The sequence below is a fragment of the Rousettus aegyptiacus genome, unplaced genomic scaffold (genome assembly GCF_014176215.1).
Source record: "Rousettus aegyptiacus isolate mRouAeg1 unplaced genomic scaffold, mRouAeg1.p scaffold_m13_p_10, whole genome shotgun sequence".
In the NCBI taxonomy this organism is placed as follows: domain Eukaryota; kingdom Metazoa; phylum Chordata; class Mammalia; order Chiroptera; family Pteropodidae; genus Rousettus; species Rousettus aegyptiacus.
In genome coordinates this window covers 45,855,892-45,870,970 of record NW_023416285.1, presented here as the reverse complement: position 1 = coordinate 45,870,970, position 15,079 = coordinate 45,855,892, and the positions used below count along the sequence as shown (strand labels likewise).

General features: G+C 32.1%; 1 protein-coding gene across 2 annotated transcripts in view; it reads left to right on the top strand.

Moving 5' to 3' along the window:
- The window catches only part of CFAP299 (cilia and flagella associated protein 299), a 500,183-nt gene that overhangs the window by 335,270 nt on the left and 149,834 nt on the right, over positions 1–15,079 (top strand). The gene's annotated exons all lie outside the window — the stretch shown is intronic.

Below are 15,079 nucleotides of genomic sequence, written 5' to 3'. Positions count from 1 at the left end.
ATTGAAACTCATTCAAATTGTATGGATGATATTATTATTATTTATTATTATTACTATTGTAATTCATGAAGAATCTTGGATTTCACATTGATTCTTGTTCTTCATCATGAAGTTTGACAGGATTGCTCTGAATCTGATTATTGGCTTTTTGTTTCTTCTACCTGTGAGCAGTTTCAGTGATATGGATGATTCTGTTGATGGCCATAGTTGAGAGTAATCACCAGGAATCTGAGTGATAACTTGTTCATGGCCGTGCTGTGGCTCTTTTCACATTTCAGGAACCTTTTGACATGAACCAAAAGTCTCCATGGATGTTTTGAACAGGATCAAATGTCCTGCAAGGGAAGTTAGAGCCTTGATTGATGTAGCCATTAGAAGTTAGAAGAGGCAAGGTACAGATTCTCCTCTAGGGTCTGCTGACACATTGATTTTAGCCCAATGATACTGATCTCAGACTCCAGTCATTCAGAACTGTGAAAGAATACCTTTCTGTTGTATTATTTCATCAGGTTTGTAGTAATCAGTTAGGGAAACTTTAGAAAACTAATATACGTGGGTTGCAAATATCCTCTCTACTGGATAGTTTGTGTTTTTATTTTTTAATGGTGTGTTTGATGAATAGATGCTCTCAATATGAATGTAGTTTGATTTACTAATCTCTTTCTTATGTTTAATGCCTTTTTTCCTGCCATGTTAAAGTAACATTTCCCTATCATAATGACATGAAGATATTCTCCCACATTGTCTTGTTTTATCTTTCATGTTTATGTTTTTCAGCCACCTAGAATAGATTTCTGTAAATAATATGAGGTAGAGAAGTCAGGTTTTAATTTTTTTCCCCTGTAAGGATATCCCTTGAATTCAGAACCAGTTATTAAAACAACTGTTCCATCCCCTCTTTCTTCAGAGGCACCTTTCTTATAAATGAGATGAGCATATATTGTAGATATGTTTCTCTACTTCCTTTTCTATTTTATCAATTTGTTCTTGCACACACACACCTATCTGAATTAATTTAGGCTTGTAATGTCTTGACATTAGGCAGAGTAAATTAGCCCACCTTGTTCTTCTTCAAAGTCGTATTGGCTATTTGACTTCTGCCTATCAATAACTGTTTTACAATCATTATCAATTTTCTCCAAAAAATCTGATGGAATTTTGAATTTTATTGACTCTATAGAACAAGTTGGAGAAAATTGGGACCTATAAAAAAATGGCCCTCTCAATTCATGAACATGATATTTCTTTCCATTTATTTAGAATTTATTTCGAGTCTCAAATTTTTTATTAGATTTATTTCTAAGTGTTTGATGTCATTGTTATTATAAACGGTAATTTGAAATGTTACTTTTTAAACTATTTGTGGCTGATAAATAGAAATGTGAATTGATTTTTTAAAAATACTTATGTTCTATCAAACCAAATGGCTAAACTTGCTCATTTATTCAAAAAAAATTTCTTTCATATTTTTCTATATACACAATTATATTAGGTATAAATAAGCTATAATTTTTTTCTTCTAAAACTCATAGATATTGCTTTCTTTCTTTTATTCCTTTTTTCCCCCTTTGTTTTGCTAATGAGTCTCTCTACTAGTCTGAATAGACATGCTAGTGATAGACATCCATATCTTGCTCCTGATCTCAGAAGGAAAGATTGACCACTAAGTATGAAAATTGTTTAGATTTTTCTTTTATTGCTTTTCTTTATCATATTAAGGATATTGCCTTCTAATCTTAATTTTGGTGAGCCTTTTTTTTTATTACAGATTTATATATGTTTTGTTCTGGATGTTATATGAGACAATAATTTGATTTTCCACTCTTTATTCTGTTTAATGTGTTAAAGTACATCAATTGACTTTCTAATATTAATAAACCTAACCTGGTAATGATATATTATTCCTTTATATATGACTAGATTTAGTTTGTCAGTATTTTGGACATCAATATTTACTGTATATTCATCAATGTGATGACCTCTGATTTTCTTTTCCTGCAATATTTTTTTCAGATTTTGGCATCAAGATTATCTTAGCCCCATAAAACAAGTTGAGATGTATTTTCTCCTTTCTATACTCTTAAGAGTTTTTTTTCAAGATTGACATTTCTTCTTTAAATGATTAGTAAAGTTTATTGAAATTGTCTGAGCCAGTCTTTTGTTGTACAAAAGATTTTTATTTATGGATTCAAATAAAATTATTTATTCATTCAAGGAAATTATTTTGTTCTTATGTCAACTTAGTAGGATGTGCTTTTCTGGGAATTTTATATCTTCGTAGATTTTCCAATTTATTGGCATAAACTTGTTTATAAAATTATTTTATGAACTTTTTAATGTCTGTATGATCTAAAGTAATGTTACTATTTCATTTTTGGTATTGATTATTTATGCTTTCACTTTTTTTTTTGATCAGTATCACTAGGGGACATTATTATTATTATTATCAATGATCCAAATTTGTCTTCAAGGTTCTTTATCGTTTCTATCTTTTGTATTCTTCACATTATATTTTTCTTCATTTTGTTTTGTTTTGTTTTGTTTTTCTAGCTCTCTGGGACGATGCTTAAGGACTACTGAATTTTAATGTTTTTCTTATCAAATGTATGTATTTTAGGCTGTTCCTTCTTTGGCTTCATATCTTCCTTTTTCATGGTCTTTTAGAGTATCTTCCTCCAAGCTCTTGTCTCTCTCCCAAGAGTCAGAAGACTACGGTGACTCACATCTCAGTGACTCTATCACAACTCCAGATTTAGGGTCATATATATATGTATCTCTACTTCTCCCTACAGGGCCAGAGTGGGGTTACTTTGGGATTTGTTTGTTTGTTTGTTTGTTTGTTTGTTCTTCTTTAGTTCCCTTCTTATTGTAATGAGTTTTTATGTATTCCCTAAGGGTCATTGTATTTGTTGCCATTCCCTCACCATTTTAAGGTCCCCTCCCTAATAGGGAATGAGAAGGATGGCAGGTTGTTGTGCCTTTTCTAAAAGTGGTAGCTCTTTGACTCCAATAGGCCTGTACCTTATAAGAGGCTTTCTCATGACCCTCATTTGTCTTTTTTTATGTGTGAGAAAAGCTTGAGAGCTGGCATGAATTTCCTTTGTGTCTGTGGTTCCAAAGTGTTCTATATTCTCTTGCTATCTCACAATTGCCCTTCAATAACTTGTAAAAATTTTAGCTGAATTATTCTTTCCAATATTCTTTGGTATCTGCTTCAGGTAAGCAAATGCTTGTATTCTATCTTTTTTTTGGATTTCATGTTGGTTTATGATTTCACTTCTCTGAAGAGTTCAAGAAAAGTTGTGTGTTTGAAGATTGTTGAAGGTGCTGTTATTATAAGGATGACAGCAATCTCCTCCCTCCTTTCTACATTCTGTGTAGAACCAGATATTCATTTTTAAGTCATTAATTGTCTTGAAGCAACAGGAATCAGTCCTAGAGATCAGGGCAGTCTGAGGTTTTTCTAGTTCAATAATAATAAAATGAGATGAGTAGAGTCTATAATAGTCTGATGTGAGAAGAAGTAGATAAGTGGGTAGTGGTGTTATACCCACTAGTTTTGTCTGATTTTATTATAGAAAGAATCAAAATGTAACATTATTTGCTCTTTGAGAGAGAGATGAGTCAAACCAAAAGACATAAAGCTAAATGCAAAATTGGCATCTTTGGAGGCAGATCTAACAAAAGAAAAGAAACAACCAAACAAAAATGGATGGGAAATGTTAAGGTCTTCATAAGACATTAAAATTTAGTGCTTCCTTTTATTTCATTTGATTGACTTTGAAACCATTCTGTGTGTTTTCTCACTTATATATTATATTAAAGTATTCTGGAAATGAAATTAGAGGACTACAAATCATGTAGAACAAACACTTAGAGGTATTACCATTAAATTATTAAGTTTATACTTTTCAGGGTGATAAAATGCATAATGAAAAGTAGAAGTTGCACTGAATGGAAAGTGGAAATCCAACATAATCCAATTAATAGTAAATCCTAGCTGGGTCTTTGTCACTGTTTAAGAAACTCAAAGCCTCCCTTTCTAAGCTATAATTCTTGTGCAATGAGCAGTGTAATTTTCATTAGAACTCTGTGGCCAGCAGAAACATCCACTTACTTCATTTTACTAGCAAGTATTTTTGCACTTTAACATGAATAAATAAAAAAGACTGGCTCAAGCAGGCCTGTTTATTTCCTTTGCTGGTTTTGGTAATAAAGGGCTAGTCTCAGTTTTAGAGTGATTCTACCATCCTGCTCATAGTTTCTCTCATTAGAGATATCCGAGAGCTATATGTTGTTTGGAGTCTGCTCTCTGCACCTTTAAGAAGACATTACTTACTCAGGTTTGTGGGATGAAGGGATAAACACATGTCATTTGTTAGGCATTTTATTATCCATCAGAACTTTATCTTTCAAAGGGAATTAATATGCCTTTACTTTGCAGTTTGGGTAGTTTTAATAAAGAAAATAGTGTTCCTATATTGAATCAATTATAAAAGTACTTCAAAAGAAAATCAAATAGCATGATAGATTAATCTGTGTGCCTTTCTTAATTTTATTAATTTGGTTTTCTGTGCCCCTATCTTCCTGTTTTCCTTTTTTCTGTGAAGAAACTATGGTTTAGATATTCGGCTGGTTGTCTTTGCATGGTGCCACTGCATTTATTTATCTCTATAGAAATTTCTTATAGTTTATTCTCCAAGTATGAAAATGTATTTAAGCTGTTTTTTTTCTTTGTCTGACCACCACCAATGAGCTTGAGATTGTTATCTAGATTGTTATCCAGCAACTGAAAACAGTTGATGGGCTCCTCTATACACTATGTCAGGAGTTGGCAAACTATGGCCCACAGACCAAATCTGGCCTTGCACTTTTTTTGTACAGTTGGAAGCAAGGAATCATTTTTACATTTTTTTGAATGGTTTAAAAAAATCAGAAGAATAATATTTCATGACATATAAAAATTATATGACATTCAAATTTCAATGTCCATACATAGTTTCACTGAAACACAACCACACTTGTTTTCAAATTATTTACAGATGATTTCTGCTAAAATAGCAGAGTTAAGTAGCTGCCACAGACATGTATGGCCCACAAATCCTAGAATATTATCTCCAATTTACAGAAAACGTCAGCTGACCTCTACTGTATATAAAGTATCTAGATTAATCAAGATAAGAATATTTCAAAGAGAAAGAAGTGCACCAAACAGTAGACAATGCAATGCAAAGGGTGGATATTGTCATTATTATCATAGAATACATGACTTTCTAAAATATATTGGATATTTAGAAAATAATGTATTTGACAACTGTGGTTTTATGCAGCTAATACTGATACCCACCTCCCCAACCCCCTAAGAATGCACACACCATGGTTTGGGTTTTCATGTGAGGTATGATTTTAAAATAATGAAAATGATTACTCAAACCACACGTAGAAATAAATAACATCCTGTCCTCACAAACCATCCAAATTTGTTTTTTCTTGTGTTCTGGTTAGTTAGTATTTATATTCTCTCTTCATCGTTTCACATGAGAGACATTGGAAAGAATTGTTTAAAAGAAAAACAAAATTATAATTAGAAATAAATGTTGGATATTTCATAACTACTGAAAGTTCAATTTTTTAAATATCTTGATCAAAGGATTGTTTAATAGTCAAAATTCAGTAGTAAGTTCTTTTTTTTAATTGCTTTTCTCATGACTACAAGCAACTGGATTCGTCATCAATGAGAGATATTAAAGTTTCAGGGATATTTCAGTAGAAAATTTCTGTTATTTTAATTGACATTTACTTATTTGAAACATTTACTGATAACTAACTTATTTATACCAAGCTTGTATTCTTTTATAGTCTTTCTAATTTCAAGACAATGCTTTTATCCTGAAAGTTTTTATAGTTTCTTACCAGGGCTAAGATTCCATTACTCCGTTTGTTAGTCTAGTATTAGATATTAGCAAGTTATATGGATATTATTTCATTGTTAAACAGTAGTTCTATCTTTTTCACAAAGTCAGTTTTTTATTTTCCCAATGTCAGTTGAATTAAATTGATGTTTCCTCAAGGACATATGTTCAATAGCATATTCATAACATAAACAGTAAAGGATAATAAAGGATATCTAAATGATATTTTTATGGACCTAAATGATATTAGTACAAACATAACATTCCCTTCCCAAAGTGTTTATCAATTTGACGCAAAAAAAAAAAAAAAAAAAAAGAAATGCATATTGGTCAAGTAAAGATGATATATTTCCTAAAGCAAGCAAAACAGGGAGAACTGTATATTAAAGATGACCAAAAATCAGAGGTAAACTTTCTTAAATATGGGTAAAATCAGGGCAAATTGCATTGACCAAAAATTCCTACAATTTTCTAAATATTAAAACATCAGGAAGACATTATTGATGGTTTTTTTTACTGTCCTGGGTTCTTATTCTTAAAATTGACTCTGGAAGATAAATGGTGAAACTCATTCCTTATTTTAAAAAGTATATTTTTTATAAAAAATAAAAGTCACAACCACAAAAATGACATAAAACTTGATTTGTGTAATATTCATGCCTAAAACTTTCTGGGTTTTGTTTGTTTGTTTGTTTTTGTTGTTGTTGTTGTTTTTTCAGCATGGCTAAATCACTTTAATTCATAAATCTTTTCCAATGCTTGTTATGCCTGTGTTAGTCTCTGAAGAGTATACAAAGTTGATCAGTATGTAAACTTGGTTCTCAAGGTACTCACAGTCCAACAGTTGGTGCAGAATATAGACATCTATGTGGCCAAATAGGTAAGGTTATGAGGGAAAAGTTTGAAAGTGGTAGTTTGAGCTCTGATTAAAGGGTAAACCTTGAATGCCATAATCATAGTTTGAAGTTTATTCTGTATTTACTAAAAACTTTTGAGGAAAGGGCAATTATGATTATGGTTGTACTTAAAAACCATAAAAGGAAAATGTGAGTGAAGTTGTCTTTTATTTTATTTGTTTCATTTGGTTTTATTGTGTTATTTTTCTCCTTTTAGCCACCGTTCTCTTCTATGTTAAGTATCAAGGGAAAAAGAGATCAAACTAATATTAACTATTGTATATTCATGGCAATTTTGACACTACCATTATTTCATTCTTTCTGGAAATGTTTTATTGTTGTTTTTGTTGTTATAGACAGACTTTTTGTAAACATAGCAAACTGGAATTATTTGATGTCAGTATTACAAGAATTTAACAAAAATAGAAATATGATGATTTACATAACTTTTACACTGAATTTATTTAACAACCTGCATAATTCCATAACTTTATTCCATATTTTATTCCTGATTTTCCATAACTTTATTCACATCAATATGGACCTAGTAACCTTAAATTTTAAAAATATTTTTTAATTAAAAAGAAACCCTCTAGATCTCAAAACATAATTTTTTTATTTGGGATTATGTTATGAATAAGTTTGCCCATGGCTGTAGACAACCTCTTCAGAAGTCTAAGAAACATGTTCATAGCCAGAGAAAAATCATTATTTAGCTTACCTTGCTTTGGTCAATTTTATGGCTTTCATAAAATCTTCATAAGGATAGACTGTCTTTTTAAATTTCCAAATTGGTTTTTCTCTGCAATGAAAATCTCATAGAAAATCACTAACCTTATTTTTGATCTTTAGAATTTTTAACAATGTATGAAATAATCTGAAAGAGAGATATAGTGGTTAATACTCTTTGTATCAATCAGAGTTTTATCAGAAAAGCAGAACTACCACAAGAATTCTAGAATAATAGACTCATTATAGGAATAAGATCCTACATACTTGTGGAAGAAGCTGTATAATTAGGGGTCTGGTAGGAAGAAGAGCCGAACGTAGGTAAGTGGGGAGGGGATGGCAAGGACAAATTAGGACCCACTGCCCGCTCTGCATCTACTTCCACCATGTCTAACCACAATGACATTCAAAGCACAATGGCTACTGCTTACTGTCCAATTCCCAAACCTTGCATAAGTTTCTTTTTTGCTTAACTTTAACCAGGAACTATACGGAGAAGGGGATTCTGAGAAACACAGTTTCAGCTTAGTCACAGTGACATAGTACAGCACTACCACCTGCTACTTTTAAAAATCATTTACATATTCGTTCAGCTATTCAACAATTATTTAATAAGCCATACTACTTGTTAGTTGTTGGAAATACAGTTCTAAACAAGAATACTCACTCTCCTCAAAATTAAACTTTTTTTCAGGGACAAAAATATAAGAAGCAATTAAAATAAAAAAGTGTAAGGAGAAGTGCTGGTAAAAATGGGAGAGATTAGCTGAGCCCCTTCCAAAAGAGTTTACCAGGCAAACCTTCCTGGGAAATGAGACTTCTAAACTGATACCTGATGGATGCGCAGATGCGATCCATGGGGGAGAAAAGTAACATGTGGAATGCCCCAGGACCAAGAGATATCATGGTGTCTTGGGAGAACTGAAGAAAGTTCAGGATAACTAGAATAGTGATCAGGAGAAATGGGTAACCTGTGATGAACAAGTTACTGTTTTTTTTTTTTTTTTGGTAAATATTTACATATATATTTTTTTTCCTGCTCCAATACTCATTTTGGTAGTAATTCAGTTATCTGAGGACTGTCATTTTAAAAGTTCCTCTGATCCTAGATAAGAGTATATTTCAATTGGTATTATTATCTGGCAGCAGATGTTTTAGAAATAATTAAATCAGATAGAAACTACATTTTATTGTAAAATCTCAATTTAAATTTGTCTAAAAGTATAATATAAGCAAGAACACAAGTTTAAGCAAACTTTTATTTTCTCTATCTCCTCCTAGCAACAACTCCTTTACTTCTGAGTGGTCACTATTGTGGTCTTTGCTTTTATACAAAGGAAAATATAGCAAGACTCTCCTGTAAGTTAAACCACAGTGGAATTTTGCTTAGCATTAGACAACTAAAGTAACCATAATCCTGTATTACTTCCTGTGTTTATCATCAGCATAGTCATTCTCTAGTTACAGTGATATGCTACACTATTCAAAACTGAAAATTTGGTATTTCATGGGGGAGGATGAGAGAATGCTTCACCTTGGATTCAAATATTCTAGCTATGAAAACTAAAATGTATATTCAATAAAAAGATAATGGCACAATGTATACAGAAAACAAGCAAAAACTTTCCTCTATCTACGATACCCAACTACAAAGAAAAATTCAATAATAAATATAAAATAATTAGACAAGTAAATAGTAATAAAACAAATAACAAAAATATGCAGGTTCTAAATAATGTAGTAAGCATCAATCAACTTTCAGTGAGAGTTTGTACAATTTTAAAGGCAATTTTGATGCTTGTTTTAAGTAATAGCCAATGTTTGGAGAATATAAGAGGATCTTGTATAGTAAATTATAAATCTATAAATATCAAATCAATGCGACACTTGTACATTGAAATAAATAAGTATATTAATGAAGATGTATAGAAAACACAAGAACAGATATCCATATTTAAATATCTGTGTTCATGTTCATGTGTGTTTGGAATTTAAATATAATATATGTATTATTTTAAATCAATGAGCAAATGATTATTTCACAAATGCTATTTTAATTTGATATAAAATATAATGGGATGTGCATATGTTATATTTGATACACTTCTGATAAATTCAAGTTCACATTTAAAAATTAAAACATACATTTCCTTTCCTGCAAGTTGGTAGACTAAGATAACATGAAAAACTTCTTATGTATACATAGAAATATTGGGGTGGGAGGAGGTAATGTAAAAACAAACAAAAAAATTAACCTCATGGATAAAATTATAAGAAAGAAAGACACTTGAAATAAGTAATATACTTCCCGTTTTGCCTGGGACAGTCCTGTTGATCAAGTGTAACTAGATTGCCAAAAAATCTTGATTTAGATGACTTACTACTAATTATAAACAGGAACTAGAAGCTCATGAACAATTGATGCACCTGGTCCTGGTGTAGAGTGTGGAGTATAGGTGGAACGGAGTTTATCATTTTGATGTCAGTAAGTTAGAGCATAAGTTTAATGCTCATATGGGAATAGGAGATGAGGTCTAGAGCCCACCCAGAGAGAAGTTGGAGCCCCTGAATCTGTACTGTGGTGAATGATATGCTGCTAGACCCCTTCTCAGGAATAGAGAACATATTACTCTAGTTGTTAGGAGTAACATGGACAGTCATTTGCTGCAATCACCTTTGGGAAATTGTCTCACCTAAAAAGAGCTGTTTCAACATAGCTATGCCCCTTTCCCAGGGTGGCCACCATCCAAAGACTGATCGACAAGGATATAAAGGCTGGCTTTATTTTCTCACTGGAAATAATTATAAAGAGCCACACCAACTCCAAAGCCATACAGTGGATCAACAGAGGCATTTAACGTTACTGCTTCACAGCTCAACTTCATCTGCTGTACAGTCTTATTTCCTTACACAGGAGTTAATTCCAAGAGCACTTCCTAACAAATGGCTTGAACACTAAACTTTTTTTCAGTGTTTTTCAGAGGACCCAATCTGTGACATGTATGCTTGGGTAAAAGAGTGGGCTAAAGATAATCTGCTTATAGGCACATGAAAATTATTTGTCTTTTCTAAGATCCTGGGTAGGAGGGAGAAAAAGACAGAAATCTAACTGCTGGATGTTGACTTTGCCAATGTTGAGGTCCAAATATACTCTATCTACCTATGTAGTTCAAGAAGCTTCATGCTGAAAAATTGTCATGAAACTGGTCTTTAGCCAGAGATAATACCTTACTTCACTGACATAAAGAGGAATGCTAAACCTTTTTCAAGAGGTAGCACTACCCAGGCTGCAAATGATTGCCGCAGGAAAAAAAACACTGCTAAAGATGAGCTCACAATAAAAATTAACAAAACACATCAAAAAATTCACTATAGATTGATTGGTAGACATAAATATACTAAAAGCCTTAGAGTATCAAGAATTTAAGATAACTAGATTGAAAAAATTAGTATTTTTAAATGAATAGACTAAAAATACATAATTAGTCCTTAGAACAAGACATTATGAAAATGTTAAATTTTAAAACAACTAAAGTCAACTTCTAAAATGAAATTAAAACATTATAATTAAAGGAGAAAATTGCTCAATGGATAGATTAATATTAAAGAAACTGAAGAGAAAATTAAAACTTTGGAATATAGAATTGAAGACAGTACCCAGAGTGCAGTACTCAGATATAAAACTTAGAAATTATTAGAGGATATGACACACAGGTGATATAATTAGATGATACAACACACATCTATTATAAATTTCAGAAGGCTAGAACAGAGAGAATGATAGTAGGCAATACTCAAAAAAACAGTAGCTAAAATTATTTTTGAATAGAAGAAATTCATGAATCTTAAGATCCGAGAAGCAAAATGAGTTAACAGCAGGATAAATAAAAATAAACTATCACCTAGACACAACTTAGTGAAAATGTGTAACACCAAAGACAAAAAAAAAGTATTGAAAACAGCTATAGAAAAAAACTTACATCACCTACAAAGGAAAAAGAAACTGACAAGTTAAAATGTCTCTAATTGTCCAAAAGGTCAACAACGATAAAGAGTAAAAAACGATGAGAAAATAGCTTAACCTTTCATAGGGACAATAAATGTTACACTAGAATTCTAGACTCAGGTAAACTGTTGTTTAAGTATAAGATTCTACTTATACAGATATAGAATATTTGCAGGAAATAATTTGCTCTTTTTTAAGTGCTTAAGATATTTGACTTTTATCCTCTCTACAGTTATAATAAGAAATTGTTGACAATGGTCAAAGACTAATTTTATTATCATTTATGGGGTCTTTGCAGCTAATACAACACTTTAACAATATTTTCGTATACCTCTCTTTTACACACACACACAGACACACACACACACACACACACACACACACACACACTCTCTTAAAGTTAGACCAGACAGGAATATGATTTCTCTTTTACAGAGAGTAAGACTGAAGCTTTGAAAGAATTTATAACTTCTCCAGGCCTTTTTATTCCAGCTCCTTTGCTCTCTTTGCTGTACCACACAAGTTAAAACCAACGAAGCAACCATAAAACAAACTGTCATGAAGGCTGGGATTTTGTGAGTGCCAGATAACATGCTAAAGTAACTGAAATTTTGCCAGACGTCATCAAATTTTGTTTTGCAAATTGCTGTGAAACCATTGCCTCATTCCTATTTAACTCCTTCATCTGACTCATAAATGAAGAGTCAATTTGTTAAAATTGTATATGGTTATGTTTTAAAACAGTAAATTTTAGTTTTAAGCAGATATGAGTCATGTTGTATTTCCCTAAGCCCTGAACAATGTAATAAAGGCAACAACTAGTTTACTGTTATTTTATGTATTAAGTTGTATCCTTCTATGACTTTCATCACCTACCTATTGCTCTATTGTTAGATGACTTACATCCTTTTGAAGAACTTAAGTTGATGTTTCCACTTATTATTTATTAAATGCAACTTTCCTTTATCAAAATAGACTTTTTGTTTTACTGCTTAATTTTATCAATTCCTTTTAATTGCCCTATATGCATCTTTGTCAAATGAATGTTTAGCATTTCTATTTTAAATACCAGTCCTGTTATTTCTAGTAAAATGCAGTATTGAGGGTTATACACACTTTGTTTGCCTTGGATATAAAAATATATTTAGCGCTTTCAGTTTTGCAAGTGAGAGCATTTATGTAAGGGAGGTCCAGAAAGCTATCAACATTATTGGCACCCATATTACTCTCTTCGGGAAGGATGAATCATCAGTAAACACATATATTTAATAATGACACCTGAGATTCTAAAACAGCTTTTGAAAAGCACAGAGGGTTCCGCAGATGTTCTTAAGAAGTTGTGAGACACACCTGAGAAGTAAGAAGACATCAACTAATAGTAAATTATATCTGTTTACTATTTTAAGTATAAGTGGCTTACCTTAAAGTCAAGAAGATATTGTTCAACAATAACAAAGAAAAAAATCAGTGAAAATGAAAAAGCCAATTCATCTAGAAGATATTATATTCATATATACTGAACAAAAAGATTTGATTTTTAACTGAACTTTATAAATTATCTGGTTGCTCCATGCTGTATAAAAACTAACATGAAATTATTAGCATTAACTTTATTATTCACTAGGCTTATTTTATTTGTTTTGCCAAAGTAGGTCCAATATTTGACCATTACAAATAGAGAAAACATTTTGTGTGTGTGTGTGTCATGGAAAAGCGAAGTGTTGCATTAACTGCATACACTATGTAGAATGTCATTCTGGTGATACATTTCAATTCAATACATTTTTATTAAATTTCTACTGTGTACTAGGCACTTTGTTAGATTTTTGGGTCAAGGGTCCAAGACATAGATACCAAGAAAAATAACACTGACCTAAAACAGCCTATCTTTTAAGCAGAAAACAGGCATGCAAACAGCCGGATACAGAGGAGGATGAAATATGCCTTAAATAGAACCCAAATAGCAGGTATTGTGGTCCTTCAAGAGGATGGAATGATTAATGCTATCTGAAAGGATTCAAGTAAATCTTTAGGGAAAAAGAGATATTTAAAGTTCTATGATGTGTAGCATTGCTTTGCAAAGGTGGAAAATAAATAGGTGAGCAGAACAGATTAGATTACCTTAGGTTAAATTTTTGACAGACACCAATCTAGTCAGTTGAAACAAAAATTTAAGGTTTTAATATTTTTTTTGAAAATAATGATATATACATGTTTTTGTTTGCTTTTTAGATTTATTTCTGTCACCACATATTTGACCCCCCCTTACCCCTTCTACCTGTGTATGTGTGTGTGCATGTGTGTGTGTGCGTGTGTGTGAGAGAGCTATATGGAAATATTGTTAAAGTGTTGCATTAGCTGCAAAGACCCCATAAATGATAATAAAACTAGTCTTTAATTATTGCCAATGTTTTTAAATGCTTACTAGGTGCCTGACCACTTTACTTTGGCTTAATAAAAATTATTTCATTGATACAGAATGGCTCAATATACTAGATATTATGGTTAATACACATAAAACATAGATATTATGATCCTATTTTACTGGTGCAGAAACTGAGGCTTAGCGAGTCTGTTAACAGAACTTTTACTAAAGGTGAAATAGCTCATTACTGGCTCTATTAGACTTATATTGCCATGTAACAATTTATTATCTCACAGTCCTGTAGGACAGAAGTACAGGTACAGGTTATCTCTGTCCCTTGCCCTGGATCTCACCAAGCTGAAATCAAGGTTTTAATCCAAACCGCGATTCTTATCTGAAGCTTGGGGACCTCTTCCAAGCTCATTTGCCTTTAGCATGATTCATTTCTTCGTGGCTGTGACTAAGGTAATTGCTAGCTTTTGGCTGGGCACTACTCTTAGCACCTAGAGACTGTCTATGGTCCCTTGCTAACTGACTACCATAGGCAGTTCACACTGTGGGTGTTTGCTTTCTACCAAGCCAGCAGAAGCTGATCCCTCTAACTTTTAAATACCTCTACTAAATACAAGCTGCTATGATGCAGTCTTATATAAGTAAGGTAATCACTAAGTGACAATCCCATGACCATTTGGCATAAAACTTAACCGAAAAATGAGTGACTATCACATTGTATTCATAGGCACCCACATTTGAAGGGAAGGGACTATACAGTGTGAGTACACCAGAGGGCAGAAATCTTGGACGCTCTCAGAATTCTGCTTACCATGCAAAATTCACTCCTTTTTCGAGGTTCCCAAAAGACTCATCCCATTATAGTAACAGCTGTAGTCCAAAATGTCATCATCAAAATATAAATATTATAATTTCATCATATCAAGCTCAAAATGCATCTAAATCACCTTAAAATCAAAAATCTCATCATCTAAATCATCTTAATGAAGTACAGATGAGACTCCTACTATAATCCATAAATACAACTCCTGGGACAAAATTCCTCTCCATCTGTAGACCTGTAAAAGTAAAGAGACAAGATATCTGCCCTCAATACATGGTAAGACAGGCATAGGATTACAGCTATAAACATTCTGGTTCAAAAAGGGACATGGAAGGT